This window comes from Haliotis asinina, chromosome 12 (genome assembly GCF_037392515.1).
Source record: "Haliotis asinina isolate JCU_RB_2024 chromosome 12, JCU_Hal_asi_v2, whole genome shotgun sequence".
In the NCBI taxonomy this organism is placed as follows: domain Eukaryota; kingdom Metazoa; phylum Mollusca; class Gastropoda; order Lepetellida; family Haliotidae; genus Haliotis; species Haliotis asinina.
In genome coordinates, this window is record NC_090291.1 from 7,232,016 (window position 1) to 7,245,252 (window position 13,237).

Sequence of the window (13,237 nt, forward strand, 5' to 3'; positions counted from 1 at the left end):
TGCATTATTAATTCAAGCATATTTACTTCCTTCAGTTTTCTACTTTACATCGTCTATCAAGCCGAAGTTACTTATTTCCAGCACGTGTGCGCGTGTGCGTGTGTGCGCGCGCGTGTGTGGGGTGTCATTTAGGGGCAGTCACAAAACACCCTAGTCTGTCATAATGCCACAGTTACTCTACCATGCTAGGAAAAGGTAACTGTAGACGTTGTGGGTTTTTAATCTGTATCACCTTCTGTAGATTGTGGTTAGTATAAAGCACATAAAACACAAACGACAACAAATGTTGGAAAACGAAGAACGCGACACATGTACAAACCTGTCGTACACAGTGTATCCATATTGGGAATGAAACTGGTTTTACGGCATGACTAACACCTTCACCACTCCACTACCCCTCCCACCCTCGCCCCAACCTCACCCCACCCCCATCCCACCCTCACATAGGTTACGTACCAAGTCATTGCTGCCTGCTGTATCATGTCTGTCGATATCCACGTGGTAGTATCCCCGGAAACCTGCAACACATCATACATATTGATAGAAGTTGGCATGACGTGCAAGTTTAAAATATTTAAATATTTTAATTTGGTTTTTGACACAACAGCAGACCTATGTCTATTCAATATCCGTGCAGTTAAACAGCTGACGGTATCGACAGCCTGTCCTCCGTCGGCGTTTCCTCTCTAATCGACATTTGAAAACATAGTATGTTATCGCGTTAATGGATTGTGTATTGGTGACTATCCGATGAACTGTACGGTAGACATGTAACCTGTACGGTATTACATACATGTTGTACGGTAGACATGCACACTCTATGGTAGACATGTTGAAAGTGTCTGTATCAGGTGGAACGCTATAACACTGAGGATAGTGTGAAACAGTGTGACATTTGCAGACCTCACCTTTGTCTGCATGCTTCATGGATTGGATACAGATGCAGATCCCGGTCGATATGGAAATGTGACACCCTGACATTTCTGTCAGAAATACAAGTCAAATACAGAGATGTGTCAAAACCAATAGACCAGACATAGTAGCAATTCGAATTTCAAAGACTGTCAATTCCGATTTCAAAGGGTCATAATCAAACACACGTGTTACCTACAAACAGGCTTAACCTTGCATTGATATCAGAGTACAACATTAATTTGCCAACCTTCCTCTTACCCGTACACTTGATCCGCCATTTGGTAATATCAGAATGCATTTTCTTCATCTCGGAGATTATATACACGACATAGTAGCTGATATCAATAGTTCTCTGAGAAGATTCCTGGCATCACTAGCGCCAACGCGGACTAGACACTTCGGTCCTATGACTCAGGTAACGATGAGATTCTTTCAGGCGATGACGTCATGGCTGTTCTTGGTGCCAGCTCATGGATTATTCAACGCCAGTGTGTATACACGTTGTACCTGACTAGAACATCTCGATATGGGATCTTTATCTGTGAGTTAAACTCAGTTGCTTTGACTACTATATAATCCGGTGTGTGTTCTAGCCGCGAGGTACTTGACCCGAGTTGCACGGTATCAGTACGAACCTTATCCCTTGTTGGGGTAGATATTATCAAATAGCACGTTATTGACAACGGGAGCTTTCCGATTGACATGACAGTGACAGTTATTGGACTATCCACATACCTACAGGCCTTGCATGGGTTAACGCTGGATAATATTACCTCAGCGGTTATTTCAGCCGACAGCAAATTGATATTAAGGAAATATACAGAGATAGCTCTGAGCATGGATGAGTGAGTGAGTTTTGTTTTACGCCGTTTTGCACAGCATTCCAGTGCTATCACGGCGTACGAAGCGTGATGAACATGTATCCCTTGTTGACGTCATACAACGTTCACAATGATCTCATGTTCATAATCTGAATGTTTTACAAATTCATAGTTGTACTGAAATTAAATAAATTACATGAATAAAACGTCTCTTTTGTTCCGAGAAAATATTCATTCCTAGGAAAATAGCTATGCTTTTCCAACCTAAATCACTGGCTTATTGTTATACAACTACCGGGTTCTCAGTCTGTATGTCTCTAGTACTGTTGACAATAATGTACAAAAAGTGTATATGTTTTGAGTTTGTTTGTTGTTGCCCTTTCGGTGTGTGTGTGTGTGTGTGTTTGTTGTTGTCAGCGTGGCATGGCGCCCAAATAAACAAAGTCGCAGTAAGTCACCATGGCCGACTATTACAAACTTGTGCATTGGTTGCTGGGAAACACTTTTATTGCTAAATCTCTACAGGGTAAAACAAAATACCACCCTTATGGACAAATTTGCTATTTGTCTGTCTCATACCCTACTTCTTTGATACATATTTGCAGTGTAGTAAGCATCACACGTGTTATAGAAGAAATGTTGAAACAATAAAAAGAGCCCGTTTATCTGCAGACTTTATCGCTGCCTATGTAATCGGGCATCGGGCCTAGGTCGGCAGTAGAAATAATTACTGGGGGAAAATCCCCTGGAGTAATGTACCACCTTTATTACTCAGTCCACGTTCGCAAAGTGCAGATAAATTAGAAGACAATAGATAATATGATTAGATACCATTAATGAAATGAAGGAAACCTTACAACGTCATTAGTGTATTGGGAGAAGATCGAGACTGTATATATGAGAATATAATTCGCACTTCGAATAACGTCATTAACTGAGTTTAAAAGTGTAAGCTTCAAACTGGATCTGCACTACAATTCTACACGTTATCCAAAAGTTACTAGACTAGGTTAAGGAACAAGCACACATAAAAATAAACATACCCTAAACAAAACGTAGCATAAACAAATGGGCCCTCTCCTGTTCTCGCGGTAAACGTGTTTCTGCCGAGATCGCCGATGCGTGACACTTAGCGGTTGTTAACATCACTGACCGGTAACTAGGAAGTGGTCCAAGTCTGTGAATGATCATAATTCTGCAATGTAACGAATACCAGTGAGTTTTTACCAACTTGGAAAAATCATAACCTTTTCCCGCCTTTTCCGACAGGATTCTCTTCCTTACAATTCATAGCGTTACTTCCTCGTTATGCCGCGAGAATGGGAGACGCCTCGATAAGTCAGCGGCGAACAACATTGTTTTTCATCGAGCTCAGGAGTGGTGATACACCTGATGGATCAAGCAGTTGATAGGTGCAAATGTTAGAGGGGGACTCTCTTATAAGCAACAAGCATGTATACGAAAAGAAATGTTTGTATTACTTTTTCAGCCGATATCCAAGTACCGTGAGAATAGGAAACGCCAGTATGTAATAATTCAAAACTCAAATATGATACCTTTATGATGATTCCCGATATAAGTACTGTTTACCAACTATCAGGTGCGAATACTTTTTCAGTTAATCCTGATCATCAGCTCTAACAGAAACACTGGCCACAAGATGCCTCTCCCTCTGTGTAAGCATCCTTATATCACAAGTGGAACATTGGTATTGTGATATAGCGATGCCGTCACTTCCGTCATAGCCAACGAATGTTCTCTGTACTGAAATTGTTAATAAGTTCTGCCTTTCGGGGATATCAGATTGCCGTGAGCACTTATTTTCATCGTTTCAAAAGTAGGAGAATATTGAATGACAACTTTACGTGTGTCCTTTCCGGCAGATGGCTTGCTATCATATTTCTTATACTTCCGGCAACACCTGTCGTCGTTGGTGTAGGTGTGAACCGTGGGTGGTTGCCTATTTCCATAATCGTTGAACGTGTGTAATCTGTGACGTTAACATGACAATTTCCAGCAGACAAGCATCACATTTCATCCTACAACTGTTCCCTGAAATGGGAGCTGAGGCATATGATGGTGAGCTTAATGTCCGGTTATTATGAAGAAGTGCTGAACACCTCTCTGTGATTCAGCTGTACTTGATTCGGCAAACATCAAATCTGCACAGCAGTAAATCAACGTCTCGCATGGTAGTTGTGGTTTAATTTCTTTTCATTTCCACCAACAAACATAGAAATCATTCTACTTAACGACCGCTAATCACGTAGTGATGCTCTTTTCGTGATACAAACAGTAGACAATCGTCGATGTGATGTGGAATGTGTATTTATTTAAAGAAGAGAGACGAACATATGTTACAATAGTTTTTGGAGTTGTAAAATAATCAAGTAATTATTCGGAAATTTTTGGCTTCTTTTTGTGGGGCCATTCACAACTTCTGGCTTTGAGTATGGCTCACAATTACAATGTTCGTCTTTAATTACAAACTCGTACGGTATAACACTATTTTAATATTTCAAAAGTACATGTTTGATGTTTGATTTGAAATGAGAAGCATCTACTTTGTTCCAGGGAATATCCATTCAAGCGAAAGTACAAAAGCCTTTATGCAAACATGAATCAATGCTGTTAATTCTCTATTCTTTTTCATATGACGTTTGAATCAGCAAAGAGATGGAAACTGATTTTGTCCTTCTCCAAATAAGGCATAATGAGGAGGATGCAAGTATAAACAAATACATGTATTTATATCAACGTTTACATCGACGTTTGCCCTTAAAACACGCTAGCACTATCAATATAACTATCGGCATATACCGTAAGACTCTGTAGCTACATGTGGGAATGTATGCAGTCATAAAGGGTGCATTTAACTCGGGATTTTATACTTCTGCTGCCTCAGCGGAATGTGTAGATTCTGGGTTTCAGGAACCGCCCACAAAAAGACGTCTGCATACTGGAATAAATCGATATTATGTTCATGAATATGCAAAGTCTGCTTCTGTAGTCACGAGTGGGATTTCAGGGTTAGTTCGGGTACAATTTCGAGGTCGCGTCTCAGACACGCTGACACATCGCACATTTGACAACACTTCGGGGATGTCGAGATAAATGAAGTCGGGCAATTTCACCTCTATTAGTGTTGTCTTAGGTAGCGGGCGTGGTCGACCACGTAAAAGCATGTGGGCAAATCAGTTTGAGAAAGAATGTTTTGCTTGCGACTTTGGTTTGCTCAATGGGCAGATGATTGCATTGTGATTGCACTGTAATTGAATTGTGATTGCACTCAGTCTGTAATTGCATTGTGATTGCATTTGTGTTTGCAACATTCTGTCGCACAATGTCAGGATATTGACGTGAATTATGTCGATGGCGTAATATATGACAAGTAATCAGCCCCACCCACTCTATGAAAAAGGATTTAAAGACTTTATAGCTTCCATTGCCCGACAAGTCCTGCAGACTCCACTGAGACATCTCCCGGAAGAATGCCCGGATGTGCGCGGCACTGCGACAGGTCTATTGTTCCTCAACTATCTCAATCTCATCTCAATCAATATTTGTTTCTTATCTAAGAAAACGACTTCTCGATGGCTTTCACCTTCTTTCAGTCGAACAGGTCGCCATTGATTTACATTGTTGTTTAGTTTCTGACTCGTCTGAGCTGGGCTGGGAGTCTTCCATTCCTGAAGCTGGTATTGTCAGCGTAAACGATGACGTTGTGATTGTTTTGACGTCAGAAAGTACAGAAAGTATGTAAATACCATAAGTTAAACGGGTAATTAAGGAACAATGTAAAATAAAGTTGTAAAGTATGAGCTTTTAAAGTTGGATTTATAATTTACAAGGCATTTATTCGAGGCACGATAAATTCCTGAACTTGGATAACTGGAATTACAGAGAGTGGAAGTGGCAATATAGTATATGTCTACAGTAAACTCGCTGGTGTAAACTATCTGATGTGAACTGTCTGATGTATTCTGCCTAATGTGAACTGTCTGATGTACACTGCCTGACGAGGACTGGCTGTTTTGTTACTGGATTATGTATATTGGTGGTGTATATTGACACTATATACACTGTCTGGTGTATACCATCTGATTTGAACTATCTGATAATGGCCTTATATATACTGTCTGATGTATTCTGTCTGATGTGAACTGTCTGATGTATTCTGCCTGATGTGAACTGTCTGATGTGCACTGTCTGATGTATTCTGTCTGATGTATTCTGCCTGATGTGAACTGTCTGATGTGCACTGTCTGGTGTACATCGTCTGACCTGAAGTGTCTGGTGTGTACTGCCTTATGTGAACTGTCTGGTGCGTGTATACCGATGTGCTCGTGTTACACTTCCTCAGACAGCCAAGGTTCACGCTCCACGTCTTGACATCAACTATGTGAGATCGATGTTCACGTATTAACCGTAGTCTGAACTCAGTTATTGTTTTCTCAATCCGGGAAAAGTGGCACTTGACATTTCCCACAGGAAGTTTTAATCAATGGAACAATAGACTCTTGCCGAGTGCACATCATCCAGATGGAATGGCGTGTTATGTAAGCCACATACAAGAAATCGTTAATGCCGAACGTATATAGACACACAGAAACCGCACTCAAAATCCAGATGAACTGATGTTACTATCACCGTGCACTTGGTATGGTGGCACCTGGTCGATACTGTGATGAACATGATGAGATTTGAGGACAGAAAATCATTCGGATTTGTCCAGGAAACCTCCAATACTATGAGTGAGTGAGTGAGTTCAGTTTCACGCCGCTCTCAGCAATATATCAGCTATATGACGTCGGTCTGTAAATAATCGGGTCTGAAGAAAACCCGGTGATCAACATCGATCTACACAAATGTGAATCGATCACATGTGTCAACCAAGTCAACGTGTTTGACCACCCGATCCCGTTACTCGCCTCTTTACAAGCATGGGTTACTGAAGGCCAGTATTCTAACATGAGGCCAACACATCCGGAGACATTCACTGGTGATAGGCGTCAATGCTTGAGGGGGTATCCCCGCTGAAACGCTGTATAGACGCCATTTGAAATTCAGTGGATGGTGTAGTATCTGTAGACACCATGTGAATGTCAGTGGATGGTGTCGTATCTGTAGAGATCCTGTGAATGTCAGTGGATGGTGTCGTAACTGTAGACACCATGTGAATGTCAGTGGATGGTGTTGTAATTGTAGAGATCCTGTGAATGTCAGTGGGTGGTGTCGTAACTGTAGACACCATGTGAATGTCAGTGGATGGTGTCGTAACTGTAGAGATCCTGTGAATGTCAGTGGATGGTGTAGTAACTGTAGAGATCCTGTGAATGTCAGTGGATGGTGTCGCAACTGTAGACACCATGTGAATGTCAGTGGACGGTGTCGTAACTGTAGAGATCCTGTGAATGTCAGTGGATGGTGTCGCATCTGTAGACACCATGTGAATGTCAGTGGATGGTGTCGTAACTGTAGAGATCCTGTGAATGTCAGTGGGTGGTGTCGCAACTGTAGACACCATGTGAATGTCAGTGGATGGTGTAGTATCTGTAGACACCATGTGAATATCAGTGGGTGGTGTCGTAACTGTAGACACCATGTGAATGTCAGTGGATGGTGTCGTATCTGTAGAGATCCTGTGAATGTCAGTGGATGGGGTCGTATCTGTAGACACCCTGTGAATGTCAGTGGGTGGTGTCGTAACTGTAGGCATACTGTGAATGTCAGTGGATGGTGTGGTAACTGTAGACACCCTATGAATGTTAGTGGATGGTGTGGTAACTGTAGAGATCCTGTGAATGTCAGTGGATGGTGTCGTCACTGTAGACACCCTGTGAATGTCCGTGGGTGGTGTCGCAACTGTAGAGATTCTGTGAATGTCAGTGGATGGTGTCTTATCTGTAGACATACTGTGAATGTTAGTGGATGGTATCGTAACTCTAAACACCCTGTGAATGTCAGTGGATGGTGTCTTAACTGTAGACACCCTGTGAGTGTCAGTGGGTGGTGTTGTAACTGTAGAGATCCTGTGAATGTCAGTGGATGGTGTCGTAACGGTAGACGCCCTGTGGAGGGAGGGAGACACCGAGATAAATCAGTAATACAATCGCCACCCACGGGTCCCTGGGAGACCATGCATGTTTTACGACGTGGGTGGGTGGGCGGAGACGACGTCAAGGTAAGTTCCCACTCCGCAGCCAATACGGACCAGATTAGAACGCAGCAACACGACCATGTCAATAAGAACTCTGTTAATACAGGTGTGAAAGTAAACTCTAGTGCACTGTATAGATATTTTTTTGTATTTTATGGTTCTCATGTATAGACTGTTTGAAGAGAAAATGTACCGGTGAATTTCACTTTAAACAAGAGTGTAATTCTATTCGAATAAGTGAAATTTAGATTACAGACACTCATGATTTTAACTTTTAAATCTAAGAATTGTGTTCAGCTGAGGATAAAAGTTGTTTAACAAAGAGTCATAGTTTCAAATCGCTGTTTATTTGCATCACAATGGGGTATGCATATTAAATAACACACCGAGAACAAGTGGGGTCGGAACAAGTTGCATACTGCACATGCATTTGTTTCACTGTTCCAACTACTGCGCTTACCCTTTGTAATACAAGGTGAATAAATATAATTATTACATAATAAAATATGTTTGTTAATGAACTGATGATATCTTAATGAACGTCACATTTTTTGCTTGACTACAAGAAATTTATGATTTGTGAATGTCCAAATGATATCATATATTTAACATTGGTATTGATAATGGGTTATGTTATCAGCATGTTATTTGTTACAGAGGTGTCATGAATTCGTTACGAGTTCTGTTGTTAAAGACAAGAATGTTCAACATAATGTTTTGTAAGTGTGTTCTAGTGATTGTGATATTTTTGTATAGCCTGCTCGTTAAGTATGTTGATAGAAAATACTTTATACATATATTTTTTTTTATTTTATAAGAAAGCCATATCAGTGTAAGTGTCCCATCAATGTAATTGGTTAAAGGACCCTGTAAACATAACTATTGCTTAAAGGACTCATAATTAGGAAACATAATTATGAGTTGTGTGAACACTAGAATTAAGGTATTCTATTAGATTAATACTGGTTATTATTTACAGGGCAAACATGTGGTAATAACTGTATTTTCATCTTCCACATAAAGACAACATGCGTTTCCATTTATATAGAATTTAGCAGTTTAAGTTTGACATAAATGTTGCTATTGTAAAGACTCACTAACTCTAACTGTACAGTAACGTTTTCAGGGATGTATCTTTTTCTTTCATGCAAGGATCCGTGAAAGTCCCGGGGTAGAATAGGCCTTCAGCAACACATGCTTGCCATAAAAGGCGACTATGCTTGTTGTAAGAGGCAACTAACGAGATCGGGTGGTCAGGCTCACTGACTTGCTTGACACATGTCATCGGTTCCCAATTGCGCAGATCGATGCTCATGTTGTTAGCCACTGGATAGTCTGGTCCAGACCCGTCATATAGCTGGAATATTGCTGCGTGTGGCGTAAAACAAAACTTACTCGCTCACTAACTCACTCACTCTTTCATGCAATACTAAGTAAAATTTTGGTTTGCCTTATCTTCGAGAGAAAGTGCTATTGTGAACCTGTGCACAAACCAATGCTCATTATTTTAGTTTAGTCGCGTTATAATTCCATAGCGATTTGGTGTACTTCCTGTAAACTCCGACTGAGAGTATTTTGCAACTGAGAAAGTGTTTGTGACAAGGAACGATGTCTTTATTTATAACTTGTACAAAAAGACAATTCTCTTTTTCATATAAAAACGAAATGATAATACATTGTACGAATTAATCATTATATAATAGAGATTAGGTCATTCCTATAACATACTTGATCATTCAAGTTGTATAGAGTTATTTCCTATAATTAGCAGTCTTTGTTTTAAAAAAATAAAATTTACATATTTTCAGACTTTGGAAAGTTGGGGAGGAAAACAGCGATTGTTTTCATTCATGGCATTTGAAATATTTTACAAAAATCACACTGTGGTGTCTTATGGAATGTTTCACCTCACTGTTTTCCTATAGCACCATCTATTCTGTGTTTTGGAAGAAACTATTCGAAACAATTTTGACGTCGAAATTACAGGAAAATATATTTTCGAATTATCACATAACTAGCAATGAAGTTGTGTTTGCGGGAAGATACCATTCGTTGGTGGTTGTAAATTAATTAGGCTAATTATATCAGTTAATTACCACTAAGTTATATAGTCTGGTTCATAATTATTGAGAATTTTTCTTCTTACTTTGAGCTATCCTAACACCTCAACTGATTCACTGATACTTAAAACTAAGTAATGGTATAAGGGGAGGTAACTCATCTTGGCCTACTGAGTATAGTACAATTAGAGTTACCTCCCCTGAATTTGTAGCAGACGTCATTTTCCTCAGCACTGTCAACAATGTCTGCTGAAGATAAAAGAAGGTTGATTCTTGAGTTGTGTAATCAAGGAATTGATGATGTAAATACATTGGCAGAGAGAACAGGAACTCCTCTTTCTACTGTGTATAGGATTAGGAAGAATTTTAAAGAGGGAAAGGATTTTGGGCACCAGAAAGGAGCAGGGAGACCCAGAAAATTGGACTTCTCAGATCGCGTCCGGCTGGGAATTTTAGCGTCTAAAAAGCAAAGGGCAAGCATCTCCAACATCAGGTATGAAATGATAGAAAGGGGATCAACAGTTGTATCAAAATCTACAGTTAGAAGAAATTTGATTGATCTTGGATGGGAGAAAAAGATTGGAATTCCTTCTCCTCTCATGAAACAAGAACATAAAGACAGGCGTGTTGAGTGGTGTTTGGCACATGAAAACTTTGACTGGGAAAATGTGATTTTTACTGATGAAAGCTCAATATGGGTATATCCCAATAATGTGAAAATATGGACAAAATCTGTGTCAGCACCGTTGTATCGACGACCTAAATACAGCCCAAAGTTTCATGTATGGGGAGGGATATCCTTATTAGGAACGACCCCGCTGTGTGTGTTTGAGGGAAATCTGACAAGTCAACGCTACACTAACATATTAGATAATTTTCTCCTTCCAAGAGCACATGTGTTTTGTGGAAATGACTGGATTTTGCAGCAAGATAATGATCCTAAACACACCGCAAAACATGCCAAGCAGTGGTTTCAGGAGAAAAATGTGACTGCATTACCATTTCCTGCATATAGTCCTGACTTAAATCCCATTGAGAACATTTGGGGGATGATGAAGGAATGTGTGAATCAAAAGGGGTTGACAAAAATTGAATACATGAAGAGAGAAGTGGTCCGATACTGGGACAGCATAACTCATGAGACACTAACCTCTCTGATAGGAAGTATGCCTACCCGTCTTAGACTGTGCCGTGAAGCTCAAGGAGACTTGATAAAATATTAAATTGTTACCTACACAACATGAAAAGGTCAGTTCACTTTCACAATACATTCAATTTTATCTGATTTGTTCTCGTTTAATAATATGAAATGCTTTAGCTATTCTCAATAATTTTGAACCATACTGTACTTTTATGTGTTTTGTAATTCTCAATGTTTAAAGGTTGGTTTTAAGTTGAAAACAAGTAAAATTTCATGAATTCACATCTTTTCTTTACTTTATCTGTTTAAAATGTCTGCCGATTTAGGGAATGACTCATAAATCAAGGTGCAGACAACGGTCTTATCATTTATTTTCCATGAACACAAATATATATATTTACTGACGTCATTTTTTAAATAGAAAACGAGATACATGACCCTCATAGACTGACTAAACAGGAAATCACACAAGCTGAAAACAACAATGTGAAAAGCTGACATCATCATCAATGCGTTGTTTCTTTGTTGTGGACGTCTCTCTATCGTTCAATCTACTGTCTGTATACATTTATGGTATATCAATGTATGATTCACACGTTATGAAACTTCAGGTTGATAAAGTATTGAATTGAAGTTTCTAACTAACGGACAGATCGTAATCACTTAAGAAACAGACAGTAATCAGTAAAGAAAGCGATCGTGGTCAGTTAAGAAACATGTAGTAGTCAATCAAGAAACAGATAGTAGTCAATCAAGAAACAGATAGTAGTCAATCAAGAAACAGATAGTAGTCAATCAAGAAACAGATAGTAGTCAATCAAGAAACAGTAGTCAGTTGTGAAGCAGATAGTAACCAGTTAAACACATAGGTGTCAGTTAAGAAACAAATAGTAGTCAATCAAGAAACAGATAGTAGTCAGTTGTGAAGCAGATAGTAACCAGTTAAACACATAGTTGTCAGTTAAGAAACAGATAGTAGTCAATTAAGAAACAGATAGTAGTCAATTAAGAAACAGTAGTCAGATAAGAAACAGATACTAATCAGTTAAACACATAGTAGTCAATTAAGAAACAGATAGTAGTCAATTAAGAAACATATAGTAGTCAGATAAGAAACAGATAGTAATCAGTTAAACAAATAGTAGTCAAATAAGAACGCACTTACGGAAGATGCATTAAACATTTTCATAATTACGGAATTCTCCGAACATATGTGTCTAATGTTGTATTATATTTTATCTAAATGATGTTTGTTCAAGTAGGGCGATTTACACGGCATATACACAGACCACCAAGTGCTTCATTAATATAATATTGGTCACAAATGTTTCGTCAATGTCTAAAAGCATGGACGTATTGACAATGCATGTATTCAAGGTGTACAGCAAGCAAAGTGCTAATAACGGGCCATTATGCACGAAATAACAGTCAGCAGTATGTTCTTAAATATAAGTGCGTTGTACAGTACAATAAACCTGCTAATACAATAGCCCTCCATCAGCTTGGTAGGAAATTGTATTGTGTCTCCAGATATAATTAGAACGTGTATAATTAGTCTCCCATTAGCTTTATCTTGTTGATGATAACAGTGGACAGTCTTTGTACTCTTCTTATTAACAATCATGATTCCATGTAGGACAGAGCGGAAAATTCACTCAAAGCAATTAAATCTTGTCCTTGGTTGACAGCTATGTTTGACCCAGTAATCAGCTACTGATAGCGCAAGTGATCACATAAGTCAGTATATTTGGTATTCACCTGTATGCCTTTAAAACATTGCCAGTTTAATAATCAAATGTAAATTACAGTATTTCAACCACTTTGTGAAGTAAAGAGCTTATTTATTTTGAGGTTCATGAAATTCACGTAGTACTTTCCATAATCAACATGTACACGAAATAGAAAATGGCTGCTTTGAGAGGCATTTTTTAGAACATGGAGAGTGATATACTGACAATCTGGATAAACAACTTCATTATTCAGATGATACGACGTTTTGATACAGATTCTTGTATCGTTGTCAAGCATGTTTGTCATAAGGTTTGCTTAAACAATCAATCATCAGAGTTAATTCAACACCTCTCTTTGCGGACAGTTTGGGGGTTGTATTGTACAACCGTTGAGAAAGTAACGCGGTCTT

The 13,237-nt window shown here is 39.1% G+C and overlaps 1 protein-coding gene across 8 annotated transcripts in view; it reads right to left on the bottom strand.

Moving 5' to 3' along the window:
* The window catches only part of LOC137258785 (QRFP-like peptide receptor), a 53,554-nt gene that overhangs the window by 22,657 nt on the left and 17,660 nt on the right, over nucleotides 1-13,237 (bottom strand). For 5 of the 8 annotated variants that reach the window (XM_067796472.1, XM_067796473.1, XM_067796480.1 and 2 more), the window contains one exon: nucleotides 457-518. The gene's annotated coding sequence lies outside the window, so the exon portion shown is untranslated. Of the gene's footprint in view, nucleotides 1-456; nucleotides 519-908; nucleotides 984-1,162; nucleotides 1,459-13,237 lie in introns of those variants that run through there. The other 3 variants (XM_067796478.1, XM_067796474.1, XM_067796479.1) reach the window with 3 other exon arrangements.